We start from the raw sequence: 6000 nt of genomic DNA, 5'->3' as shown, positions 1-6000 counted from the left end.
GAGGAGCTTATGCCCGATACCTTGGATTTGTGAAGCGTGTTGTGGACTCTGATGGTTTGTCTCTCAACATCTCTCCTGAGATGTTACAACAAAACAACATTCTCAAGGTGTTTGGGAAGAACCTTGTGAAGAAATGTATTAAGATGTTCAATGAAATTGATGAGACGAAGGAGGGATTAAAGCTCGCTGATATATTTACCAAAGCTCTTCTCAAAGAAACTCTTCATGAACAACTTGGAGTTACCAGTAAACATCTCAAGGAGGAGTTTTGAAGTATTGAGTTATTTGCTATTATTTTTTTTCAGTTTATTAATTTTATTTCTGAAATTCAGTTATTTAGTTGGGATAAAATAAGATTTTATTAGTATCCTAGTTGAAGGTAGAATAAGATTTTATTTGTTTCCTAGTTAGAAATAGAATAAGAGTCTTTTGTCTATTTATATTCTCAGATGTGAATGAATAAACAAGAAGAATTTTTTTTACCCTCAAAACGACTGTTTTCTTCTTCTTTGTATTCTGTAGAACAACAAACTTAAAAGGTATCCGAAAACCCGAGAGCCAGGACAGGAGGTATCTTTATCTATTGGCTATGAGGTGGAATATTGTATACCATTTTCGCAGGCTCAGAATAAGATTGACCACTACTGAAGATTATTCCTCTTATCACTTTGGTGGATAATGCATGAGTCAGAGTATGGCAACCTTGCACTTTTTGTCCATAGTGTTTGCCCTTCAGCTTTATATATGCTTTTTTTTTCTCTATCTCAGACATCCAAAGAAGGCTTTATATATGCTTTCATTATCTGTTTGTTTCATTGCTCTTCCATCTTAAGATCTACATCCGTTCTTTCTCATTTTTGTTGGTGACATGGTTGTTGACACCTAATTTTTTCCCTCCACAACTACGTTTAATCCCGAGTTTCTTCGATTTTCAAATGAAATCACAACAATTATTTTTTCAAATAAATGCATTCTGAAATAGGTATTTGGGCTAATTTTGTCATTTAAGTGATAATTATATTTCTGTATTTGCATATACAAGATTGTATAAATGATGTCATTTAATTAAAAACTTTCATCAAAATCTGGACTTTAAATTAAAGATTATTTAGAAAATAAATTTAAAAAATTAAGCCTTGATTTAAATATAATTTCTTCTTACAAATAATCTATCTGGAGAAATAATTATTTGGTTTTATTAAACCAAGAAGCTCGGGATTGAGTGAGATATTTATTTGTATCGAATTTCGGCTAATTTGGGCCAACCTATTAGATTTGGTCATAATTGAGATCAAAACGGCCTCAATTGCAATGCGATTGGCTAATTGATTTTTTCAATTTGGCTTAAATTTAAATGGATTTAGTTGATTCTTAATTCACTTCGGGTTATCTATTAAATAACCCCAATTTTCAGCCTATTCTTTAATCACCGGCCCAAATTAAAACAAGTTCAATTTCAGCCTAATTACAATTTACAACCTCCAAGCCCAAATCCTAACTTGCCCAGGTCCCATACTAAATCACCAACCCAGCGCCACACCTCTACTAAACAAGCCTAACACATTGATTGACCCAGCCCAGTCCCCATTTTCTCTTCCTCCTTAGTCACCATGAACAACATAACCCTCACCAACATCTGCAAAATGCGATAAGCAACCCCAAGTCGAACCTGAATCAGCAACACCCAACACCGCCGGTAATTTTTCCACGCAAAACCTGACTTCAACCCATTTTCCTCTTATCCTCATCATCACGCGCTTATCCATGCATTTCTGGTATGAAAAAGGATGCGGGTGTTCTAGAAACAAGCCTAGGTGTCCCTCCCAACGGCTCAAATCCGCATGTTTTGGGATAACTCGTACGAATTCGTACATAGGTGGAGGTTTTCCATTAACTCTTAGAGATTATTCTTCTTTCTCCATTTTCTATTCGCTAGATTCGTGAGTGTCCAGAAAGATTGGCACATTCGCTGATGAAATGGAAAGCTGTAGAAGGATTCTATTTGGGAATTTTTGAAATCCCTTGGAAAATCTCCAAATTGTCCCCAATGCTGTCTATAAAAGGGACCCATGAGGTCGTTGTTTTGGGGTTGAAGAGGGAGGAGGGACTCTAGAGTTTGGAAATAATTCGGGGAAATTAGGCTAAGAATTTTTTTTTTGGGTGTTCGAAAAAGAGTGAAAAGTTCATTCAGTGAGCCGAAAAGAGTGATTGTTCTTTCTTCTTCCTTTTTGGGTTTCAAAGTCCTTATGTTCAAAATTTAAGGGAAAATTCGTCCACTTTTTCTGTATGAAAGTTGGTCGACCAACTGGGAATTCCCGAGTCAACAACATCATCTCTCGGTGGTAACGGTTCTACTGATAGCTCAGGTTCTCGTTTTGTTGCCCCATAAGAGGTAAATCCTTCATTTCCTTTAAAGTTCTGCTGGGATTGTTCTTCTTAGACATTTTTTTATGATTCTGTTTCAATTGGTGTGTTATTTGGGGTTGAGAAGTTGTTAGCTGTAGAGGTCGGTAATGGCCTTAGGTCCTGGGTGATAAAAACTGTGTAGCTTTTCCTTGTCGACCTAGAATAATTAAGCCTCTAGTGATCAATTGGGGGACTTTGTTGCTGTAGTCACATTTAGGTTGCGTTGTTCTACTGTGACTACTTTTCTTTCAAGGATTTGGTGCCGGTTCATGCAATAAATCATTGAAATCTTATTTTTGTAGATTGGTTCATATTACTTTCTGTTCGGATGCTGATTATAAAGCCCAAAACTCTTGTGGTTTTGCAAGGCTGTATCTTTCATGGTATTCATATATTAGTGTTGAGCTCATTGTTATGCTTCATCTATCATGGCCAGGCCTCATCCCTGAAAGTTGTTCGATTTGTTGCGATTAGACCCGTATTTATTCCTTACCCTTGTCGCAGTGTACGCAGGAAGTTCCAAAAATTGTAGTCCTTGTGGTTTATTAGCCTCAATTCATTTTGTTTTAATAGTGATTAAGCTTATTTAAGTTGGAGTAGTTGCAAATAGATTGTCTCCTCATTATTTTGAAATTTACATATATTGCCTGTGATTTGTTCGTCTTTCCTCTAGTTTGACGTCACATTATGTTGCCTGGGATCTGAAATTTCAGTTTTCACTACTTCTGAAAGTTTTATTTATACATATATTTTTTTTTATTAGTATTTTTTTTAGTTATTATCATCCTTAGTCGCCATTTTGTTAAAATAGAAGAAAATGATTAGTGGTGCGCTCTTTTTTTTAAACAATGGTTTGTGGGTCAGGTAAATCAACTCTAGATAAGCAACCCTTCTTGGGATTATTATGGGGATCATTTTTCTAAGGAATATGTTCACGAATTACCATCCTTTCCCTTGTTATAGCATGCATCTCCTGCCTAAATAATCTAAATTGACATGTTATCATCAATCTGCTCTATTTTTGGTCAATTTGACATGGCACTTTGGTTAGCCCACCAATTCGTTTGTTTCTTACTATAATTTACAAAGACTGTGATTAATCCTTATCCTTCTCTTTGGGTGCATGTGAAAATGGATTCGAAATATTATGTTTTGAGTCCTACATGGATTCTTCCCATGCATATATCAATGATGGGCCAACATGGCCCAGCTTTTCGAGACAAGCCAAAAGCCCAAAGCTGGTTCAATAATGAATCAATGCCCGGAGTTGAAAAAAGAAAAAATGGGTTACAATCCCATCTTCTAAGCTGCAAAGGAGGCCTTAAAGTCCCATCATCTTCATCGTTGCCTCTTTGTATTTATTTATGTCTTGGTTCATTTAGCTATTTCTTTATTCATTCATTCGACCCCGAAGCCAAAATTGTAAACTTAATACAAGTGTAGCGAAGGTCGAGCCAAGAGTTTGAAGGAAAATAACTTAGGACAGGTGAAATGGGCCGAAAGCCCAATTAGACTAGGATAGGTCTCTTTGATTTGGGCTTAAAAGCCTAAATCGTTACTTCCCCACTTTTCCCCTTTTTCTTTCGTTTACTTGTCTACTTGTTTTCTTCGTGAACCTAGTTAAGTCCCTTAAAGTCTAGTCGCTAAAAGCTAGTTTCGCATAAGCGTCAAAATATTTCTAAAATCAAGTCCTTTTCAAAAAATCAATCTTTTTAAAGTTAGTCAAAAGACGATTTTCAAACAGTCCGGATAACCGCAAGTTAGCGGATGTTTTAGGTGCCTAACACCTTCCTAAAACATTAATAGGAACCACTTACCCGGAATTCTCTAAACTTGAACGATTTTCCTGTTTTGAATCGTTAAAGTGTTTTATAAAGGTTTTCTTAATTCCTTTTCAAAATTAAGTGGCGACTCTTTCAAAAGTCAAAATTTCTCCGCAAAACAGAAATGGCGACTCTGCTGGGGAATTTTAACTAGGTTCTAATCAAATGTTTGATTTCATCTTTTGATTAACTGTTTATGTGTTTATGTGTTTCGATTCTGTAGAATTTAAATATCGCATCTCATGGCATATTCCTACATTATTTAAACTGTTTCGGGGTTTCATGGGTATCCCGGCCCCTATTGATCAATTCTAAAAATGTGTTGGAAATACAAGCAGTTTATTAGCACGTGAGTCGTCTGATGGCTGTTTGTATTTTCACACTCAAGTTGTCCGTTTGAGAACCAGTGTTCAAACCCACTCTAGACATCGAGGATAGAACGAAACCAAAACCCTATTTTAGGCATGAGCCTAGGACGACCCAATACCCGAGCGGGGTATTGGGCCCATTAGAAAACCTTCCCTACGTCTATTGACCCCGAGTCAATCACAGACGGATCATACTTATGTGTTAGAGAAAATATGCTTGTCTAAATTCAATCCATTACCCTTTGGAGTCGGGGAAAGGCTTATCTTTGTCTTATTTTATGATATGGATCAATCCCAAACCTGACGATTACCTGAAATTGTGGTGGGATTACATGGGTCCAGATGAGAGAAAAATTGTTAGGACATACATCGGGCACCTGCCTTCATTGATCGAAATGGACGTTTTGCCTGAAATGATCCTCGTGCTTATGACTTTTTGGGATGATCAAAATATGGTGTTTCGTTTCGGGGATGTGGAATTGACTCCTACCATCGAAGAAGTGTTAATTTGCTATGAGAGTATTGAAATGTGTTTCAAGAGAAAGGAAAAAACTAATAAGAACATTTTAGTTCTTGCCGTGTGGGACCGTAAAACAATTAAAGAGGCATTTTTAACTGACGACGACACCTAGCTAGGGGAACATGATGGAACAAATATCACTTTTCGGGAGTTGTATCATCGGTTTGGAAGATTCAATGCCTTTCATAAATTTGGACATAAATTTGAGTCCGAAGCAAAATGGAAGGAGATGAGAGCCTTTACGTTTGCGGTAGGTCTACTTGGAACCATGGTGTTCCCACAAGGAGAAAATGGCACAATTCATCCAAGGGTTGTTACGGTAGCCCATGCACTTTTCTTTGGAGTAGATTATGATTCTACCAAGGTATTCCACAATTTAGCTCCCATGATTTTCGCCGACATATATCGAGCCTTGGGAAGGTGTCAAGTCGAAAATCGTTTCTTTCAAGGTTGCAACCTAATATTACAATGGTGGATGATGAAGCATTTGGTAAAGGATTCGAGAACGGTACAACCTGATCATAAAACAAGGGTGGATATGCTAGCTTCGTACGACATGTGGTTGTTTCTACACAGGTTTAAAAGGGAAGCATCTCACAAATTTTGGCTTAAGACTTTCGGGGAATTAAGAGATGACGATGTGCAATGGTTCATTAACTCTCTTCGTTCAGGGAAATACACCATTCGAGGGGGCAAGTGGCCTTTCCTAATGCTTCCCGGTCTCAGGGGGACCCGGCCCTACAATCCTGGCAGAGTTCTTAGGCAATTCGAGATCAAGCAGAAGGCACCACAAATAGATTCCATGCTTAGGTTTTTCACCGAATACGATGAAAGTGAGTCTCCACTAAAAGACGGCATGACAAATGGATGGAGAAAAAGAAGG

The sequence above is a fragment of the Capsicum annuum genome, chromosome 1 (genome assembly GCF_002878395.1).
Source record: "Capsicum annuum cultivar UCD-10X-F1 chromosome 1, UCD10Xv1.1, whole genome shotgun sequence".
In the NCBI taxonomy this organism is placed as follows: domain Eukaryota; kingdom Viridiplantae; phylum Streptophyta; class Magnoliopsida; order Solanales; family Solanaceae; genus Capsicum; species Capsicum annuum.
This window is presented reverse-complemented; position numbering follows the sequence as displayed.